Source organism: Rhinolophus ferrumequinum, chromosome X, assembly GCF_004115265.2.
Source record: "Rhinolophus ferrumequinum isolate MPI-CBG mRhiFer1 chromosome X, mRhiFer1_v1.p, whole genome shotgun sequence".
In the NCBI taxonomy this organism is placed as follows: domain Eukaryota; kingdom Metazoa; phylum Chordata; class Mammalia; order Chiroptera; family Rhinolophidae; genus Rhinolophus; species Rhinolophus ferrumequinum.
Window position 1 is genome coordinate 34,175,467 of NC_046284.1, and position 22,942 is coordinate 34,198,408.

Genomic DNA, 22,942 nt, shown 5'->3' on the forward strand with positions numbered 1-22,942 from the left:
ACAAGTCACATTTGACTTCTGAAATTACAAGAGATGCTCAAAGTGGTTACCATCAGCATCCAGACACTTCTGATTATGGTGAACTATTGCTTGAGCAACATTGACCAAAGTGTCCACTTGTATACATTGTTTTGGCCATCCCAGTATATTCCCTTTAATTGAAAGTGCAAGAGTCTTTTGGTCTGTAAAAGGCTTGAAAAAAATAGGAGAGGCCCTTAGAAAAATGGAACAATCTATTTCTCTGGAAAGCAGATACACTTAATTTATTCAGGAAGGCTTCCATGTATGCCTTGTAGGAGGCAGAGAAATGATCTCTGGATAGCTCTGCCTTCACTAAGAGCCTCCAACTATAAGACATTTTAAAGGAAGTATTCTTCGGGACTCATTCTGTGTCCCTATCTTTTTCCTTATTTATCTGACCACCTGATTCACTCTACACAATGAATTTCTATAAAGTGTTCTGAGATTTCTAAGTCAAATTACTTTATTCATAATTAATAATTTCTCTGAGTAGAGCATGTGAATATATTTGATAAAAAAATAATTGAATGATAACACAATTTCCCTTCTTTTTCATCTATCCAGCTAATACAGAAAAGTATTATCAATGTGCTGTCACTCATTAAATAAATATTGATGTGTCTGGCCATCAAAATTAGAAATCAGGTGGAAGATGGTTTATTTATTTATGTATTTATTTATTTACTGTGCTTCATGTTCACTAGTTAGCAGGCATCGACTTTTTTCTCTGGATGTTGGATTGCTGTATGCTTATGTATTGTGAGGTTTTTGTTGTGCTTTTTCTCTGAAGATCTCAGAATGAACAGCTTTGAAAGGATTACAGGGAATACACTTTAAAAGACATGTTGAGTACCACAAAACATTCTGTTTCATGAGGACTGCTTTTGCTTTCAAAGTTTTGTGAATTCCTCTTTGGTGCAGTCACCTACTTACTGGCCCTGCCCTACCCCATCCCTTCTTTCCCTCCTCTGTACCCACCCCAGAGCCAAACAGCCTCTGTTTTTGAGGAACTGTGGAGCCAGTTGGTGACCCCCAACTTTCAGGAGCAGAATGACTGCTTTGGGTTCTGCTACATAATGACTAGGTATTATTTGGAACTGCATTATTTTCCTACATTGTTCAGATTTTTCTACTTTGGCTTTTTCCCTCTTTTTTTTTTATTATTCAGGTTTCTGATTATGTAGTCAGCATATACCACAGGGTGCCAATTTAATTTTATTAGCCTATTTAAGGGGCAAATAAACCTTTGTTTTTATAAAGAGAAGGAAAAGGACCAATTATTCTGACCCTCAATAAATATTTGCTATTTGAGTGTTTACAATCCAGTTATGTGTTTTTAGAAGAGATTTTGCTATTTGCACACTCTTACCTCCTTTCCTGGTATATGGTTGCTATAGCATAACACATTTGCCAGTAAATACCTTACCTCTTAACAAACAGTTATTATTTTATCAGCTGCCATTGCCTTATTTATGCTCTAAGATCCCATTAGGAGTGGGCCAAACACTAAGGGTAATATTCCACTCCCCTGAATTGAAAGGTTTCCTGTTCCCAGTATGTTGCCACAAAGTATATAATGCTTAGATGCATGTTGTAATTGGATTGTCGCCCAATCAGTTTCAGGGAGCCATGATGGCAGGGTTTGCTGCCTGCTTGGAATGTAATTTCCTCTAAGAAGCTCACCCTGAACTGGCCCATCCCGCAGACAGCTGTTGCCTCTACATATCACTTTTCCACTTTAGTTATAATAATATTATCAGTATTCCAGAGTCAGAAACATTTTTAGATTGGATTCCAGGTGAGAAAGTACAGGCATATATCGTTTTATTGCTCTTCACTTTACTGCACTTCATAGATGTTGTGTCTTTTACAAATTGAAGGCAAGACCCTCCACCAGCACAAAGATTATGAATTGCTTTGTTGCAATACTCACTTTATTGCAGTGGTCTGGAACTGAACCCACAATATCACCAAGGTATGCCTGTACAAATCCTTTTGGGTAGAAGCCTTGGGGAGTACCATGAGGACCAAGAAGGTGATGTGGGGATGACTCTATTGCTGTTTATGGAAGTGATGGACTCAGACAATGAGGGAAGCTGGTAATTCCTTCCTCTGCTGAGGCCAAAGTCACAGGCCACTTTGTAAGGGTGCCAGTTGGACTTCCACCACTGGACAGAACCCTGGCACCCAGATGGTAGCACCTGTGAGGGTGATTGCTCATAAGATGGAGAGCCTGGGACAACAGCATATTTTTCATCTACAAGGTTAGCATTATTTTTCTGGGGCCCCATGGTGTTACTCATGAAAATGGAAGGAAGCAAGAAGAAAATGAGTGGAATATTTCTGGCTATAAAATAGGGGCCGTTATTTTCCTAAGTTTAGTGTAGTCTTTCCTTTCAAGAAAGGAAAACATGAAAAAGATTAAGTATGTAGGAATTATTCATAGGAGTACTTATAATTCCTATCAACAAGCTAACAGCTTTATATAACTAATACTTCTCAAATATTTACTATTCATGGCTTCAACCTCTGATCATCAAATTCTCTGGCAGAAGACATTTTCTCATTCTTCCATTTCTAGATCTTAAGCATAAAAGGACTTAGGGATAAAGGCATAAAATAGTAGGAATGGCTCTTCAAGGGGTATGAAATCACTGAATTCTGCATATTTGGTAAATGCAGACAGATTCCTTAGTAACTGAAGGTCCAGAAAATTCTCAAGGTACCAGATTTATTTGCAGGACTTTGTCAAGGGGAGGTAGGCCATTACGGGTAGGATAGTTGGAGATCTGGGGTACCAGTACATTAGTCATGAAGGCTTGCAAGCTACAAGAGATCTGGGAGATAAACAAGAAACTGAGGCTCAGAGAAGGCAAGCAATTTTCAAAGTCATTCTCCATTTCACAGATAAAAATATTTGAAGCTCAGTGAAGTAACATACCTTGACCAACATTGCACAGTAGCAAATGTCAGAGCTAATGTGAACCTGGAACTATTTGAAATGCTCTAATGATGACTAAGCAGGGTCTGTGGCATCTGGAAGGTTGTTCAGTTAGGGGTGTCCCTAAGCTTAAGCGTTATGTCTGGAAGATTATAAAACTTGGGAAGCCTGGCAGTGAAAATGAGCAGTTAGGAGCACACTGTGATTTCCAGATAAGAGATTACAAGGACTTAAATGTATGAGAACTAATAAATAGAAACCTTAGAGGCAGTGAGTTCAGTGAGTAAGTAGAATCTAGAAAGAAGACTCCATTGGTTGTACTCAGACTCCACAAAATATTTACTGAGCACTTGCTCTGTACCAATCACTATTCTTGATGCTGGGGATATGACAGTGAGCAAGGCAGACACAAATCCCTGCCCTGTGGGGGGATTTATTATTGGGGTGACCTTGGCCAAATTGTTCAGCTTCTCAGAAGCTTAGTTTACTTAGCTACAAAATGGCAAGAATGTAGCGCAGGTCAAAGGGCTGCTGTGAGGATTAAATGATATAATGCATATAAAACATGTAGTGCCTGAAATAGTAGCTTTATTATCATGCCGCATGTGACTGATCACAGTTTAATGTCAGCAGTTAATTTTAATTTGAGGTGAAATTGGGTTGTGGAGGATGCTGGATTGTAGGCATATTGAAGGTGACATGGCAGAAACAGGGACCTCTGAGAGCATCACAGTTGTCCTTTCACATGTGGGGTGCAGGACTCCAAGCCCTTTGTGCAGTTAGCAACTGCTGCATAGTTTTAGTTGCGTGCCCTTGCGGACTGCACACTTCTAGTGTGAGCTGGAAGGGGTTAAGGCCTAGTCTCTATCTGCTGACATATTGCTATGCGTATCATTTTCTGTATACATAAGTGGAAATGTCACCATTTCTTATTTCTACTTCAAACTGTGGACTTGTTTTCTGTGAGTACCACTTAAAATCTACTTTTTTAATATAAGTTTATTTTCAGGTGCCATGCAAAAGGATAAGAATGTGACCTTTTCTGAAGCTTGAAACACTGGTTATCTGCCTTGGTGTATGGCATTGAAAAGTAAAAATAACTGTTATTTAATAAGTTCAGATGGCTACAATATCTTTTTCTCCAGTACACCTGTATTTCTGAAGAAATAAAGTATATTAGAGATCATGCTGTTTTATAAAAAGGGCAGTATGTCTGGACTGTGAGAGTGGCAGCATGAGGGAGTTGGGCTAGCTTTGGGCCGACTGCACTTTTCAATATGCTATCTAGAATGTTCCCTCCCCTTGCGTCTCCACCCCCAACCACATAGACAATTTTTACCCAGCTAGTGGACTCGCCCTTATCTTTTTTTTAAGTTTCTTTGTTTTTATTAGCTTCAGGTGTACAAAAGAACATAATGATTAGACATCTATACCCCTCACAAAGTGATAACCCCCCTCCCAGTCTACTATCCCTCTGACATCATATATAGTTGTTACTATTCCATTGACTATATTCCCTATGCTATACTTTACATCTTGTGAATATATACAGAGGGTGCCAAAAATATACATATTTTAAGAAAGGAAAAACTATTAAAATTGTAATACTCAATATATATACCAATAACAAAAGATGAATACAAGTCATGTTTGACTTCTGCAATTACAAGAGGTGCTCAAAGTGGTTACCACCAGCGTCCAGACACTTCTGATTATGGCGAACTACTGCTTGAGCAACATTGACCAAAGTATTCACTTGTATCACTGCACATGCAGTTTCAATTTCTTCACACACTACCATGCGTCTCAAACTTATTACGAATGTGTTCAACTGTCAGGCGTGTTGGAGGTTCTATTGCATACTCACTCCTCCATTGTTGTACTTTCACAATGTTCTCGAATTTCAAATACCACTTCAAAATGGTCTTGCACTCCTTGAATGACAACTGTACTTCCGCCATTTTCTTTGATTATCCTGCCTGTCACATGGTGACACTAGCATTCATTTGATTAACGCCATCTTTTGAGCGAACATCATATTACACATTGGTACCGTAATTCAATTCAACTTCGAAAAGTAATACATAGATAGCATCTCTTAATATGTTTTTACATTGTTTAGGCACCCCTGCTATATATATATTTAATTATAGTTGATGTTCAATGTTATTCTACATCAGTTTCAGGTATCCAGCACAGTGGTCAGGCATCTACACAATCATTGAAGTGATACCCCTGGTAAGTCCAGCACCCATCTGGCACACTACATAGTAATTAGAAAGTACGAATTGGTAGTCATAAAATAGTCACAGGAATGTGAAATACAATATGGGAAATATAGTTGCCCTTATCTTCTATTTTTTAGCCTAAACCATGACTTCCTTGGGGAGACTTCTCTTACTCCCTCATCAAGGCTAGATCACTCTCATAATATTCTGTACTTATCCTTCACAGAATGGAATATATTTATAAATAATTAACGAGTCATTTGTTCAATGTCTGTCTCCCCCTGCTTTCTAAGAGCAGGAACAGAGACCACTTGAATAGCCCCTACCCCTTGAACTTAGCATAATGCTTGGCACATAGTTGGTGCACAAGAAATTTAGTTGACTGACTAGATGAATGGATAAGTAGCATTCAGGAACTCCGGACTCTGGTCCCAACCCTGCTATTTTCTAGATGCGTGGCCACAGGTATGTCATTTGACCTCTTTGAGCCTTAAATCTGTCTCCTCACCTGAAAAACGAGGATTCAATGATCTTTAAGGTTCTTTCTGGCTTGAATAGTTTATCATTCCATTAAAGTCAGGATTTTGATTCTTACCAGTGGGGGGAATATTCCAGTTAAACTACCTGAAATATGCTGCCTCCTATTTCCAGAGATCTCCAGTGTGCTATAATGCTTTCATTTGTCAAGGTAAAAACAAGTTTAATTAGTGGATTCCTCTTCAAAGCCCTTGTAGCAGGGTTGATGTTGATTTAATTGGGAAAATACTAGCGATTTGCCAACTTTAGACTTTACTTTTCTGATCACTTGCTCTTTGTTTAGCTTTTACCTCTAAAATTAGGTGCTTCACATGGAGATCTTCATTTTCTTCTTGTGTTTGAAACAAAAAGAAGTATTTAAACTAAAGAGGCAGTCTCTGTTGGTAAGTGATGATAATCAAAACAGCTGCCAGATTTTTCTGCTGTTTTATTTCCTCTGTCAATCAAAGAAGCAATTCCTAGTTTTGTAAGAGGCCCCAGCTGGACGATAGAACTAGGAGCTCCAAGATATGTCATAGCCATCTTTGTCTCCACAGCAGCCAGCACAGTGCCATGTTCAGAGTAGATGTTCAAAATGTCTACAGAATTAAATAAGGTGACAGCTTGGAGGCTCTACAGATAGACTGAGTATGCAATTTTCCTATATTTTTTTATTTTTATAATTTGTACCAGTTGACTTTCCAGAATGATCTGAAGCACAGCTGCCTACACAGTTTGAGGCAGCTTTGGTTTGAGGACTACCAAAATGCTCCTATATGTCCCTGAATCACTCCAGTGCCAGGAATTTCTACCAAATTGCTTTAGGTTGGCATGGAGGGCTCATTAAAATGAAAGTATTACATTTGGATCAGCTGGAATAAATGAGGTATTAGTGATCATTAACACCTTGGAATGAATTAGTTTTTTATATTAGCTAATGCCAGTGTCCTAGGGGCATAGGACACAGGATGGGTAAGTTTTGATTAGGATCTTAGGGGTGAATTAAGAAAATTGTGGAACATGGGGTACTATTCAGGAAAAGATTAGGAGAGCATCACAAGTAGCTAACATTCAGCTTGAGGGCATTGGCCTCCCCCACTTGGGAGTGGGACTAAAAGTCCACTGGGGTGCTGAAAACCATCTAGGACTACTCCACAGTGCCAGGGAAACTTTGTGCCTCGTCTTGAGAAAGCTTGAGCACCTCAGCAGAAAATGTTGACAAGATGTCTGTCCTTAAGTATAGGAACTGGGAATTCTTTTTTTTTTTTTTTCTGACCAACCCTCCCCCAATGTCATGCATTTAGCAAAGACTCCTAGATTTTAACATCCTCACTTCCCTCTCAGCATCTGACTAGTGTGATCTAGACCCCCTGGGCAGCTTTAGTTCTTATGGAACACATTATAATAATAGTAACAATGAATACCATTTGATGAGCTCTCATTATTTGACAAGATACCCTGTTAGGCCCCTACGTATGTTATCTCAACAATCAGGTACATTTAAGTACAAAACACATCTTTCTGTTAAGCTATAATGACTTATCTTATTTAGCCCATGGCCTACTCTTCCATCTCCAGCAAAGCATCATAGATTTGGGACATCTGTGATCAACCAGTCAACAGATATGGAAATTACTGTGTGTTCCATACTACGCTAGCTCTATGGAGGAAACAAAATGAGAAAATAGTTCCAGATAAATACCTCACTCTGACAGCTGGCCTCTGTCCTTTACTCCCAGTTTCCTTTCTCTAGTTCTTCTTGGAAAGAGACATGCGTTCCCTAAATAAGCCAAGAGATGGATGTCGAGGGAAAGAGCACATTCCATTGCCTAGCACAAGATGTTACCTGGCAGGGTTAGGGAATAGGCTATTCAGATTAATTCAAAGTTGTGTTTAACGCAGAACTCTCATAGATGCAAAAGGGCAGAAAAGTAAATGCACTGAAATTCATGGCACACTGGCAATAGAAGGAACAGATTATGATTTTATCTAACAATTCAGAAGGTACCTCAGGGTCTTTTACAATTTCAGGGTCATCATGATGAATATATTACAAACAATGAGAGATAGGTTGGTATAATGTAAAGTTCATACACCTGGGGAGTCAGAGGACCTGAGTTGTAGTCCTACCAATGCAACCTTTGGTATAACCCTGGGCCTTAGTTTCTCTACCTGCAAAGAGGAGAGGCCAGTCTCTAATCTCTAAGGAATCTTTCAGCTCTCAGATTTTTCCACTGCTAATTTTCACTATATAGCATGGGGAGGGGCAAAGTCCTGGTGGGTTGACTGACTGAACATAGAACATAAAAAAAATGGTTCCTCCACATCTTTTTTATCCCCTCATCACCTTCAGTGAGACACTCCTCCTTTTGAATTAAGCGAGTATATTGTTTGTGGTGATCAGGCTTCAATAAAGTGTATGTCTCTTTTTATTACAATGTGTTATATAATCAAACCAACTCCTTTGCTGACCTCTGTGTTGAAGTGTTCTTCTTTGCAAACCCTAACTTTCCTCTATCAGTAACCTGGGAACCTGATTTTCCCAGGTCTCTGCAATTCAAATGAGCCTTCCTCCTTCCCTAGCCCTACTAGGACGATTGTCTGATTTGTGCCTTTAGACTGGATATATTTTACATGTGTTTGCTAAACTGCTGAGGGGTGAGAGTGAAAGTGAATGATGTTGGACATAGAGAGGCATTATCATAAAACCTCAGATTCAGACATCTGCTTTTGAATGAATTCTTAATATCAAAAGGAATTACTGAGGCCTGGCTGTGAACTCAATGGTGTTATTAAATTTCTCCATAAAAAAAATATTCATTTTTGACTTGCCTGCCAAGAGCTTCTATTCTAAAAACAAACAAACAAAGAAATGCCCCTAACCAAATTTCCAGCAACCAAAATCATGGCCTAATTTCACTGGACGTGTTAGTTAGCCTTGGGCTTGCCCCAGCCCAATGGTGTTTCAAGACACTGGTTAAAAAGGCTCCCTTAGCCCTTTGAAGCCCACCCAGACACTCTGAAACTCAGTAAACGTACAATAATACAATTTACTATAATGTCCTTTCCCTTTTCAAGCAACGCAGCTGAAACCCAGCAATCACAGGATCTCCAAGACCCAGCTCACTATATTTGATGGAGGGTGTATTTAAAATGAACAGCTGAAATGTCCCCATAAAATGGTTCCTCCACATCTTTTTTATCCCCTCATTGACAAGCATAGGGCAGCTTCATACAGATTGACTGCTGAAAGGCTGACAATGTTGGGGCAAAAAGCCCATGTTTTCGCGATAATTTCCATTCTTTCTTTTTGTGCTCTGTTATTTTATTAAAGCAAATTTTTTCCAAAAAGGTGCCAGAAGGACAGCAGGAGAATCTTAAAGTCTCTAAAATGGAAGCAAAGGCTTAATTGGGGAAGTACAAATGCCTTGACTGCAATTCCTTCTGCATACCCTATGTCTTTACCTATTAGTCATTTGCCAATGGGCTTTAGTAACTTCACTGGAACACAGAATGTCTCTGCAACTTACATTCCCATTGCCTTAAAGAGATGATAAAGTAAGGAAGATATCATAGAAGCCACTATACATTCCAATATTTGAACCATTCAACTCAACTTAAGACAAGAGAGTCACACAAGATGTGGAAATAGTCTGACCCTCAAATGTAGTAGAGAAAAAATTTTACTGTGCTGCACACAAACAGTGACAAAAAGTGAGGCAACTGTGTTCCACTTTATGTCTTATATACACTTAATTTCTAATTCTAGACCTACATTCTCTTGTTCCCCCAGAATCTCTGTGTCTGGCAGATAGTAGGTACTCAATTAGTAATTTTTGACTGACTTATCAACATTTGCAGGCCATCCTTTTTACTGGTAGTTGCTCTGAAATCCATTAATCATATAGGTACATTTCTTGAGTGCTGTCTTTTCATCTATCTATCCATTCATTAATTTCTTCATTCAATAATTACTTTATTACACCTCTCCACTATCAATGCTGGGGAGACAAAGGTGAACAAGGTATGCTCCCTGCCCAAAGTAGCTAACAGTCTACGTGACAAGGACCACAGCAGACAGAAAGGAAGTACTAGGTATGAAGTGTCAAGTAGTTCATGATCTAGTTAAGGAGACAAGCCTTAAACACATTAAATTAATCAAGAACATAAAATATGAAATCCAGCATTAAAACATGTAGCCTAGACAATTAAATGGAAAAAAAAAAAAAAAGTGTTCCGAGGATGGGGAAGCTGTGTGGATTTCAGGAGCTGTGAAAGACTTACTGAAAAATCAATTAGTTTGAGAAATAAAGGTAAGAAGGCCCTTAGGCTTTCATTAATCCCAAAATTAGGTTATCATGAACATACATAAGGTAATCTAAAACAAATATTATCGTGTGTGTGTGTGTGTGTGTGTGTGTGTGTGTGTGTGTGAGGGAGGAGGGACAGGAGACTAAAAGTTGAAGGTCCATATCACTTAACATACTCCAATGCATCAGCTATTTTCTGTTCTAATGAATAATCAATGATTAACTGCACACAAGAATGATTATTTGCATATTGTATTGTTCTTTGGGAATGAGAATAGAATTTTTCAATGTTATCTGTCTTTTAATTTTTATTTTTCAATATCATAAAGATTGAAGTAATTGTCAATAGGTAATTCCCTTCTCATCCCATTTCTTTTTCAGAGTCCACATTGAAGGAAAGGTGCTGATCCCAGCTTTTGTACAAATTAGTAATGGGCATTGTTTGTCATCAGATAGTAACCAAAGATCAGCTCATTAGCTGATCACCAATACCTTGTCTTTGAATTGGTGGTTTGTGTGCAGAGAGATTTTTTTTTTTTTTTTTTTTTTTGTAAATTTGGGACAATATGCCATCTTTACTCTTAGAGTATTTTTCTCTGGAAAACTGAAGCCATGGATAAACCTTCAAGGAAGTCGTATAATCAGAATTACATTTTTTCTGAAGTTCTTTAAATCTCCTTAGTGTACCTGGGATGCTTGGGAGGCAAGCATTGAGAGAATGCAGGCAAATGAAAATGAATGGAAAAAATATATACAAAAATAATTCTAGTTTTGAATGAATCCTTACCCTCATTTCCCAAACTTCCTGTACTGTTGCTATATTTTTTAAAATAATAACAATAATGACACTTCAAATTTCAGGTTTCCACACTCATTTACAATAGACTTAACATATATATTTTCCTCTAGGCATTTTTTAGGATCAAGTAAAGGGAAAGACTATATAGGGTTTGCTTTTCCCATAGAATAGGGCAATGTTTGAAAGCATGCCAGAATTTGGAATTTTTAAAGGACATTCCTAATCAACGGATATTAAACAGATTACTCTGGGTTGAACATAAATGGTAACCTTTTAGAATTTCATGACTAAAATGGAGGTCAAGAAATTAAGATAGGCAGACGTCATCAAAATGGCAGCATGACGTGAGCCTCTGGAAATCTCCCCTGGAATTTACAACAAATTAAACAGCTATAACTCCACAAAGCACTCCCTGCACAGCAGGCAGGCAAGACGAACAGTATCATTACTGAATTCACCTAAAGGTGGGCAAATTGCACGACCAGGGGAGAAGGGAAGGGAGAAGTACGGAGACGGGGCTGCGCCGGCGCTGGAGGCAGACCTAGCTTAGTGTTCCCAGCTCGCTGCATCCTGGAACTACTGCAGCTGCGGGAAAGGGAAGAACTCAGACTGTTAGGGCTCCATTTATGGTCCACAGGGCTGAGGGGACAGCATATAACACGGCTGAACCCAACGCTCACATAAGAGACCTCAGAGAAAAGATTGAGGGAAGAAGGCTGAAAACGATAGTTTAAGCCCTCACTACCACAGAAAACAGAAACCTTAGGCACTGAGACTAGCCACCACCTCCCTACCTTCCCAGAGCTCACCCTGCCCCCACCTGCCCAGTGATAGAAGCAGAACAGTAGCAGTGTCAGACCAAAGGGACAGAATATTTGCAGTTCTGAGAACTGTGGTCCGCAGACAAAGATTTGCAGCCCAACTAGTTCCTGCAAAGGGGAGGGAGCTGGGGAAGCAGGACTGGCTGTGGTGGTGGTCGCTGCCATTGTTCTGGGCCAAATCCCACAACTCAACCCGACCCTGTCCCCAGCTATCTGGGCTTATCTCTGCAGGAGTAAACAGAACTGCTGAAACACAAGGGATCTGAATCTGGTGGAGGAAGCGCATTGGAACTTCAAAAGCTCTCTGAATCCCCACAGGGACACGGTGCCCTGTGACCCAGGTGAACGGTTAACAGAGGAGAAGCCCACCTTCCAAGGAAGCCCACCTTCCCCATTATGTGAGAAGCTGGACTAGTGCAGAGAAAAGAAAGCAATACAGTGTGAGAGAGAATAAAATGCTGCAGTCAGAGAGAAAATAAAACATTCTACCAACACGTACTGGAAAACAAAAGAAAGACATCTTCCTATCAACCTGTTGCAGAACCCACTCCTGTAGATATCTAGGAAAAGAAATAAAATATCATTAATTACCATGAATAACCAAGGCAACAACAGCTCAGAAAGAAAGTGAAAAGTCTCCAGAAAAGGAACTTCAAGATATGGAAATATGTGACTTAAATGACAGAGAATTCAACATTGCAGTTCTGAAAAAAACTCAACTAGATACAAGAAAACACAGAAAGGCAGTTTAATGAACTCAGAAACACAATAAAAGAACAACATGAACATTTTACCAAAGAGATTGAAATTTTAAAAAAGAACCAAATAGAATTTCTGGAGATTAAGAATTCAATAGAAGAAATGAAGAATGAAATAGTGAGCTTAGGTAGCAGAGTTGACCAGATGGAGGAAAGAATCAGTGACATCAAAGATAAAAACCTGGAAATGACACAGATGGAAGAAGAAAGAGACTTGACAATGAAAAGAAAGAAAAGAACTCTACAAGAACTTTCTGACTCCATCAGAAAGAGCAATACAAGAATAATGGGCATACCAGAAGAAGAAGAAAGAGAGAAGGGAACGGAGAGTACCTTCAAACAAATAGTCGATGAGAACTTCCCAAACTTGTGGAAAGAATTGGATCCTCGAATCCAAGAGGCAAATGGAACACCTAATTACCTCAACCTAACAGGCCTTCTCCAAGGCACATTGTATTGAAGCTGTTAAAAATCAACGAAAAAGAAAGAATCCTCAAGGCAACCAGGGAAAAGAAGATGGTAACCTACAAAGGAAAGCCCATTAGATTATCATCAGATTCCTCAGCAGAAACTCTACAAGCCAGGAGGGAGTGGAACCAAATATTCAAACTATTGAAAGAGGGAAATTATGAGCCAAGAATAATATACCCAACAAAGATATCCTTTAGATATCAAGGAGGAAAAAAGACCTTTCCATACATACAGAAGCTGAGGGAATTTTCTAATACACGACCTGCAGTACAAGAAATACTAAAGGAGGCTATTCAACTACCATCAACAGGGACAATTTGTGGCAACCAAAACATAGAAAGGGGGAGAGTAAAGGCCTGAACTGGAATATGGGAATGGAGAAAGTAGGCATGCTAAAGAAAATGGAATACTATAAATATCAAACTTTCTTTTACATAAACTTAAGGGTAAACACTCAAAAAAAACCACCTCCAGAACTGAAATATATACTGTAATAAATGAAGAAACAGAGGGAAACATCATAGAATACTACCACACAGAAATAATAGACAACAAGAAAAAGGCAAAAAAAAACAATGGAGACACAGTCTTACCAGAAAACTGAAGACAGAATGATACGAAATCCTCACATATCAATAATCACCCTAAATGTAAATAGACTGAGCTGACCAATAAAAAGGGACAGAGTAGTAGATTGGAACAAAAAACTAAACCCAGCTCGGCTGGCGGGGGCGAAAACCGAAAACCACTGTGCCGGGCACGCATGGGATCCCAGGCGGAGCGGAGACCGCAGAGACCGGGGGTAGGCTCTTTCCCTGCGTACCACGGCTGATTTCTCCCGCCGGGAAGGCGGCGCGCCCTGCGGCGGTCGGGGGGCGCAGTCTCCATACCTGGGCCCCTCCCCCCCGCCCTGCTCTCCCAATCCTACCCCGCCCTTCCAGAGACTGGGACTGGAAACCGCGGTGGAGCCCCGCTGTGCCGGGCGCGCACAGGAGCCCAAGGCGGAGCAGAGAGCGCAGAGACCGGGGGTGGGCTCTTTCCCTGCGTCCCACGGCTGATTTCTCCCGCCGTCCCACGGCTGATTTCTCCCGCTGGGAAGGCGGCGCGCCCTGCGGCGGACGGGGGGCGCAGTCTCCATACCTAGGCCCCTCCCCCGCCTCGCTCTTCCAATCTTACCCCGCCCTTCCAGAGACTTAAACCGGCCCCTGAACTGAGGAGTGGTATCTAAGGCTCACGCTTTGGGAAGCCTGACGGGCAGCCCTGACCCAGGCAGATTGGGCAGTGTGCGTGATTTTGGCTGCGCTAGGAGAGAAGAGACGCCTCCACCCCCAGCCACCACCTTTTCTGGCCTGCGGGAAGAGGGCGACGCACGGCTGGGCTGGGAGAGTGAAGACCCCTCCATCTCCAGCCCCCACCCTTCCTGGCTTGCCTAGGGTGGGGTGGGTGCAGCTGCCGAGACACACCCGGAGATCAGCAGTGAGGCAGGTGCAGCTCTGGGCTTTCAGCAGATCAGAAATCTCCCGCCCGCACTCACACACATACACTGAAGAGGTGCCTTAAGACTCAAGAGTTTTGGTCACGTATCTGGTGGTGCCACTCTCAGTGTGCATTTGTGCAGGCAAGGGCAGAAACTGCATTGACATTGTAAAAACTATCATCCAGACCCCTCAGGCCCACGCTTTTAAGTCTGCAGTCCCAAAGTCTCTCTGGGCACCAGGTGACCGGCTCTGCCTGCGCAATAAGCAGGGGGCTCTTTGGTACAGCAGAGGACAACCTGGTCATTGCTTGGTGGGCTCAGGCCGAGATGGTCGCTGCTTTTTGTTTTGCTTTGTTTTGCTTTGCTTGGTTTTGTTTTACTTTGTCTTGTATCTTTGATATCTTTGCCTGTGTCGAGCGGGGGTTATCGGCTGTTTTTTTTTTTTTTTTTTTTTCTCTTTGCTGTTGTCGTTGCTGCTGTGCTTGGTGATTTGCCTTGTTCTGGGACTTCCCTGCCGGGGCCCAGCTTGGGTGGCACGGAACTCGGCATATCCGGGGGCCAACTCCAGACCAAATCGGAGTGCAGCCGGGTTTGACCTGCAGGTCACACACCTAGAGGGGGTTCTCGGCAGGCTCTGGAGCCCATAGAGGCCAAATCACATTGGGGTGGTAAACCCTCACGCAGCAGAGTGCCCTGCGGGGGGCAGAGCCAAGTCTCACGGCAGGTCAGCCCAGGAGTTGACCCCACCTGCTCATTAGCGGGAAGCAATTAAAGATCTTCTTGAACGGGACAGTGTACACAACACAAGACTCACCTTTGGAGCACACGCAGAGGAGGACGACGTGGTGCGAGTCAAATATAAAGGACACATACTACATAAGATAACCTAGCAAGAACTAAGAACTCTAGGGGATCTACCTAATATATCAAAATAAACACAGTCAGCCACAATGGGGAAACAAAGATACACGTCCCAAATAAAAGAACAGAAGAAGCTTCCACAACTGGAACCAAATGAAGCAGACGTAACCAACCTCTCAGAGACAGAGTTCAGAACACTGGTGATAAGAATGTTTAAGGAGCTTAGAGAAGACATAAAGAAGGATGTAGAAATCATAACAAAGGAGCTTAGAGAAAACATAAAGAAGGATGTAGAAATCATAACGAAAAACCAGTTGGAAATAAAGAACACAATTACCGAAATTAAGAACTCACTTGAAGGAATTACCAGCAGGCTAGATGAAGCAGAGGATCGAATCAGCGACTTAGAAGACAAGGTAGCAGAGATCACCCAAACGGAACAACAAAAAGAAAAAAGAATAAAAAACAATGAAGATGGCCTAAGAGACCTCTGGGATAACATCAAGCGCAACAACATGCGCATCATAGGAATACCAGAAGGTGAAGAGAGCAAGCAAGGGATTGAGAACATATTTGAAGTAATAATGTCTGAAAACTTCCCGAACCTGATGAAGGAAACCAACATACAAGTCCAGGAAGTGCAGAGAGTTCCAACCAGGATTAACCCAAACAGGTCCACACCAAGACACATTATAGTTAAAATGGCAAAGCTTAAAGACAAAGAGAGAATCCTAAAAGCAGCAAGAGAAAGACGGAGGGTTACATACAAGGGAACTCCCATAAGACTATCAAATGATTTTTCTACAGAAACATTGAAGGCTAGGAGGGAGTGGCAGGAGATACTTAAAGTGATGGAAAACAAAGGCCTACAACCTAGATTGCTTTATCCAGCAAGGCTATCATTTAAAGTTGATGGAGAGATAAAGAGCTTCCCAGAAAAAAATAAGCTAAAGGAATTTATTACCACCAAGCCAGCATTGCAAGAAATACTAAAAGGACTTCTGTAAATAGAAGAAAGATCAAAACAACCTAACTACAAATTTAAAAATGGCAATATCTATGTACCTATCAATAATCACTTTAAATGTAAATGGATTAAATGCTCCAATCAAAAGACATAGGGTGGCTGACTGGATAAGACAGCAAGACCCTTGTATATGCTGTATACAAGAGACTCACCTCAGAACAAAAGACACACACAGGCTGAAAGTGAAGGGTTGGAGTAAGATATTTCATGCAAATGGAAACGAGAAAAAAGCTGGAGTTGCAATACTTATTTCTGACAAAATAGACTTTAAAATGAAGAACATACTAAAAGATAAAGATGGGCACTATATAATAATAAAGGGATCGATCCGACAAGAGGACATAACCCTAGTAAACATCTATGCACCCAACATAGGAGCACCTAAATATATAAAACAGGTACTGACTGACATAAAGGCAGAGATCAACAGTAACACTATTATAGTCGGGGACTTCAACACACCTCTGACCACAAGGGACAGGTCTTCCAGACAGAAAATCAATATGGAAACAACAGCCTTAAATGAAACATTGGACCACTTGGATTTAATCGATATTTTCAGAACATTTCACCCCAATGCTGCAAAATACACCTTCTTCTCAAGCGCACATGGAACATTTTCCAAGATAGATCATATGTTAGGCCACAAAACAAGTCTTGATAAATTTAAGAAAATTGAAATCATACCAATTGTCTTCTCTGATCACAATGCTATGAAATTAGAAATGAACTACAGGAAAAAAACGGGAAGACACACCAATTCATGGAGGCTGAATAACTTATTACTAAATAATGAATGGGTCAAGCAGGAGATCAAGGAAGAAATCAAAAGATATTTCGAGATAAACGAAAATGAAAACACGACGACCCAAAATCTATGGGATGCCGCGAAAGCAGTCCTAAGAGGGAAATTCATAGCTTTGCAGGCCTACCTAAAGAAACAAGAAACATCACTAATCAAAAGTTTATCTTCACATTTAAGGGATTTGGAAAAAGAACAGCAAAATAAGCCCAAAGGGAACACAAGTAAGGAGATAATAAAGATCAGAGCAGAAATAAATGAAATAGAAACCAGAAAAACAATACAAAGGTCAATGAATCCAAGAGTTGGTTCTTAGAGAAGATAAACAAAATCGACAAACCTTTAGCCAGACTCATTAAAAAAAAGAGAGAGAGGACCCAAATTAATAAAATCAGAAACGAAAGAGGAGAAGAGACAACGGACACTGCAGAAATACAAAGAGTTTTAAGAAGTTACTATGAGCAACTATATGCCAACAAATTTGACAATTTGGAAGAAATGGACAATTTTCTAGAGGCGTACAACCTTCCAAGGCTAACTCAAGAAGAAACAGAAAACCTGAATAGACTGATTACCACCACGGAAATTGAATCAGTAATCAACAGTCTCCCAACAAACAAAAGCCCTGGACCAGATGGCTTTACAGGTGAATTTTACAAAGCGTTCAAAAAAGAATTATCACCAATTCTCCTCAAGCTCTTCCAAAAAATCCAGAAGGAGGGAAGACTCCCAAACACTTTTTACGAAGCCACTATCACCCTGATCCCAAAATCAGACAAAGACACCACAAAAAAAGAAAACTACAGGCCGATATCTTTAATGAACATAGATGCAAAAATCCTCAACAAAATATTAGCAAACAGAATTCAGCAATACATTAAAAAGATCATTCACCACGATCAAGTGGGATTCATCTCTGGTATGCAGGGGTGGTTCAACATCCGCAAATCTATTAATGTGATACACCACATTAACAAAATGAAAAATAAAAATCACATGATCATATCAATAGATGCAGAAAAAGCATTTGATAAAATCCAACAGCCATTTATGATAAAAACCCTTAAGAAAGTGGGAATAGAGGGATCTTATCTCAACATAATAAAGGCCATATATGACAAACCCACAGCTAACATCATACTCAATGGGGAAAAGCTAAAACCAATCCCCCTAAGATCAGGAACAAGGCAAGGATGCCCACTATCTCCGCTTCTATTCAACATAGTGCTGGAAGTTCTTGCCACAGCAATCAGACAAGAAAAAGAAATAAAAGGCATCCAGATTGGTAAGGAGGAAGTAAAGTTATCATTGTATGCAGATGATATGATACTATATATAGAGAACCCTAAAGACTCCACCAAGAAGCTATTAGAGCTGATAGATGAATTTAGTAAAGTGGCAGGATACAAAATTAATATTCAGAAATCAGTTGCATTTGTATATACCAATAATAAAACATCAGAAGGAGAAATTAAAAAAACAATCCCATTTACAATCGCTCCAAAGACTATAAAATACCTGGGAATAAATTTAACCAAAGAAGTAAAAGATCTATACTCAGAAAATTATAAGACACTGATGAAAGGAATGAAGGAAGATATAAATAGATGGAAACACATATCATGTTCATGGATAGGAAGAATTAATATAGTTAAAATGTCCATACTGCCTAAGGCAATATACATATTCAATGCAATTCCTATCAAACTGCCAACGTCGTTTTTCACAGAAATAGAACATATAATCCTAAAATTTATATGGGACCATAAAAGACCCCGAATAGCAAAGGCAATCTTGAGAAATAAGAACAAAGTGGGAGGTATAACAATACCTGACTTCAAATTATACTACAAGGCTACAGTAATCAAAACAGCATGGTACTGGCATAAAAACAGACACATAGATCAATGGAACAGAATAGAGAGTCCAGAAATAAATCCGTGCCTATATGGCCATTTAATCTACGACAATGGAAGCAAGAATGTACAATGGAGTAATGACAGTCTATTCAATAAATGGTGCTGGGAAACCTGGACAGACACATGCAAAAAAATGAAGCTGGACCACCTCCTTACATCATATACAAAAATAAATTCAAAATGGCTTAAAGACTTAAATGTAAGGTCTGAAACCATAAAATACCTAGAAGAAAATATAGGAAGAAACTTCTCAGACATTACCCGGAGTAAGATTTTTACTGATATACACCCTCGCTCGAGGGAACTAAGAGAAAGAATAAACATGTGGGATTATATCAAACTAAAAAGTTTTTTCACAGCAAAGGAAACCATCAATAAAACAAGAAGGGATCCTACTGAATGGGAAAAGATATTTGCCAATGATATATCTGATAAGGGATTAATATCACAAATCTATGGAAAACTTACTCAACCCAACTCCAAAAAAACAAACGATCCAATTAAAAAATGGGCAGAGGACTTGAAGAGACATTTTTCTGAAAAGGACATACAGATGGCAAACAGACATATGAAGAAATGCTCAACCTCACTAACCATCAGAGAAATGCAAATAAAAACCACAATGAGATACCACCTCACCCCAGTCAGAATGGCTATCATCAACAAATCAACAAACAACAAGTGCTGGCGCGGATGTGGAGAAAAGGGAACGCTTGTGCACTGTTGGTGGGATTGCAGACTGGTGCAGCCGCTATGGAAAACAGTATGGAGGTATCTCAGAATTCTGAAAATGGAACTACCTTATGATCCAGTAATTCCACTCCTAGGTATCTATCCGGAGAAATCCAGAACTTCAATTCAAAAATCTCTGTGCACTCCTATGTTTATTGCAGCACTATACACAATAGCTAAGACATGGAAACAACCAAAATGCCCATCGGTAGATGACTGGATTAAGAAACTGTGGTACATTTATACAATGGAGTATTATGCAGCCATAAGGAAGAAAGAAATCTTACCATTTGCAACAACATGGATGGATCTAGAGAACATTATGTTAAGTGAAATAAGTCAGACAGAGAAAGATAAGTACCATATGATCTCACTTATTTGCTGATTCTAAAGAAAAGAATAAGTGAATGAACTAATCAGAAACAGTTTGGGAGACAATGAGGAAAAACTGAGGGTTGCTAGATGGGCGGGGGGGGGTGGGGGGTGGGGGGGAGGGTGAGGGGATTGGAGGGCAGTCGGTGACCACAGGATGGCCACGGGGTTTGAAAATTAATCTGGGGAACGTAATTTGGTGGTTACCAGAGCATAAGGGGGTTGGGGGGTGGGGGATGAGGGTGAGGGGGATCAAATGTACGGTGATGGAAGGGGAGCTGACTCTGGGTGGTGAACACACAGTGTGATTTATGGATGATGTGATACAGAATTGCACAACTGAAATCTATGTTAATTCTACTAACAATTGTCACCCCCAATAAATTAAAAATAAATTAAAAAAAAAAAAAAAACTAAACCCAACCATATGCTGTCTCCAAGATATGCATCTCAGCTACAAAGACAAGCATAGACTCAAAGTGAAAGGGTGCAAATTGACACTGCAAGCAACTGGTATTCAGAGAAAATCATTTGTAGCTATACTGATATCAGATGAAACAGACTTCGGGGTGAAAAAGGTAAGAAGAGACTATGATGGACATTTTGTAATGGTAAAGGGGACTGTACAACAAGAAGACATAGCAGTCATTAATATTTATGCCCCAAATCAGGGAGCATCGAAATATACCAAGCAACTACTCGCAGAACTAAAGGGAGAAATTGACCAAAATACCATTATACTAGGGGATCTAAATACATCATTGACAGCTATGGATAGATCATCCAAACAGAAAATAAATAAAGAAATAGCAGCCATAAATGACACATTAGATTAAATGGACATAATTGACATTTATAGAGCAATTCATCCTAAAACATCAGACTATGCATTTTTTTATCTAGAGTACATGGATATTCTCAAAGATAAACCATATATTGGGACATAAAACTAACCTCAGCAAATTTAAGAAGGCTGAAATCATACCAAGCATATTCTCTGATCACAAGGCTTTGAAATTGGATATCAACAACAAAAAGAAAGCAGGAAAAAACACAAACGCATGGAGATTAAACAACATACTTTTAAAGAATGACCGAGTGAAAGAAGAAATTAGAGGAGATGTCAGAAGATACATAGAAACAAATGAGAATGAAAATACATCCTATCAAAATTTTTGGTAGGCAGCTAAAGCAATTTTTTCTTTAATCTTTTTTTTATTTTTCATTAATTGGGGTGACAATTGTTAGCAAAATTACATAGATTTCAGGTGTACAATTCTGTATAACATCATCTATAAAACCCATTGTGTGTTCACCACACAGAGTCAGTTCTCCTTCCATCACCATGTATTTGATCCCCCTTACCTTCATCTCCCACCCCTCTCCCCCCTTACCCTCTGGTAACCACTAGACTATGGTCTATGTCTATCAGTTTTTGTTTCTCATTTGTTTGTATTATTGTTTTGTTGTTTTTGGTTTATATACCACAAATCAGTGAAATCATATGGTTCTCTGCTTTTTCTGTCTGACTTATTTCGCTTAGCATTATAATCTCAAGATCCATCCATGTTGTCACAAATGGTCGTATTTCATCTTTTCTTAAAACTGAATAATATTCCACTGTGTATATATACCACAACTCCTTTATCCATTCATCTATTGAAGGACATTTTGATTGTTTCCATGTCCTGGCCACCATAAATGAAACTGCAATGAACATTGGAGCACACTTGTCTTTATGTGTAGATGTTTTCAGATGTTTTGGGAAGATACCCAGGAGAGGGATTGCTGAGTCATATGGTAATTCTATTCGTAACTTTTTCAGGAACCTCCGCACTGCCTTCCATAAGGGCTGCACCAGTCTGCATTCCCACCAACAGTGTATGAGGGTTCCTTTTTCTCCACAGCCTATCCAACACTTGTTACTATTTGTCTTGTTGATGATAGCCATTCTGACTGGGATGAGGTGATATCTCACTGTGGTTTTTATTTGCATTTCTCTGATAATTAGTGATGTTGAGCATTTTTTCATATGTCTATTTGCCATTTGTATGTCCTCTTTGGAGAAACGTCTCTTCAGGTTGTCTGCCCATTTTTCAATTGGGTTGCTTGTTTTTTTTTGTTGTTGAGTTGCATGAGTTCCTTGTATATTTTGGATATTAGCCCCTTTTCGAAGGCACTGTGTGCAAAAATCTTCTCCCATTCAGTTGGTTGCCTCTTTATTTTGTCGATGGTTTCTTTTGCTGTGCAGAAGATTTTGAGTTAGATATAGTCCCATTCATTTATTTTAGCTTTTACTTCCTTTGCCTTTGGAGACAAATTCATAAAATGCTGTTTGAATCCAAGGGCCATAAGTTTAGTATCTAAGTTTTATTCTATGCAGTTTATTGTTTCAGGTCTTATGCTTAAGTCTCTGATCCATTTTGAATTAATTTTTGTACATGGTGACAGATAGCAGTCCAGTTTGACAAGGTGACATTTTAAAAATGTGAATTTGAAATGAGGAGAGAAGATTCTTCCCGCTATAGGAAGTAGTATGAGAAAAGGCACTGAGAAATGAGCTAGCACAACATATTTAGGGAGTGCTGGATCATAGGTCAAGTGGGATTGAGGTTTTGGGTAGTGGTGGGAATGCCAGGAGTAAAACTAAGAAAGTAAAACAGGACCAGCTTGTTAGATACTTGGAATGTTATGGGGTAAGGATTAGATTTATTCTATAGGTAGAGGGAAACCCCCTCCACTAACAGTTTTTAAACAGAGTGACAATATCAGATATGACTATATTTTCAAGAGAAAACTCTGGAGACAATGAGGAGGATAGAGGTGAGAAAGAGACTGGAGATGAGAAGACAAAATATGAAGTTATTGTAATAACTTAAACACTATC

The 22,942-nt window shown here is 39.7% G+C and overlaps 1 protein-coding gene across 9 annotated transcripts in view; it reads right to left on the bottom strand.

Annotated features, from left to right (window-relative positions):
• The window catches only part of GRIA3 (glutamate ionotropic receptor AMPA type subunit 3), a 555,596-nt gene that overhangs the window by 474,742 nt on the left and 57,912 nt on the right, over positions 1-22,942 (bottom strand). The gene's annotated exons all lie outside the window — the stretch shown is intronic.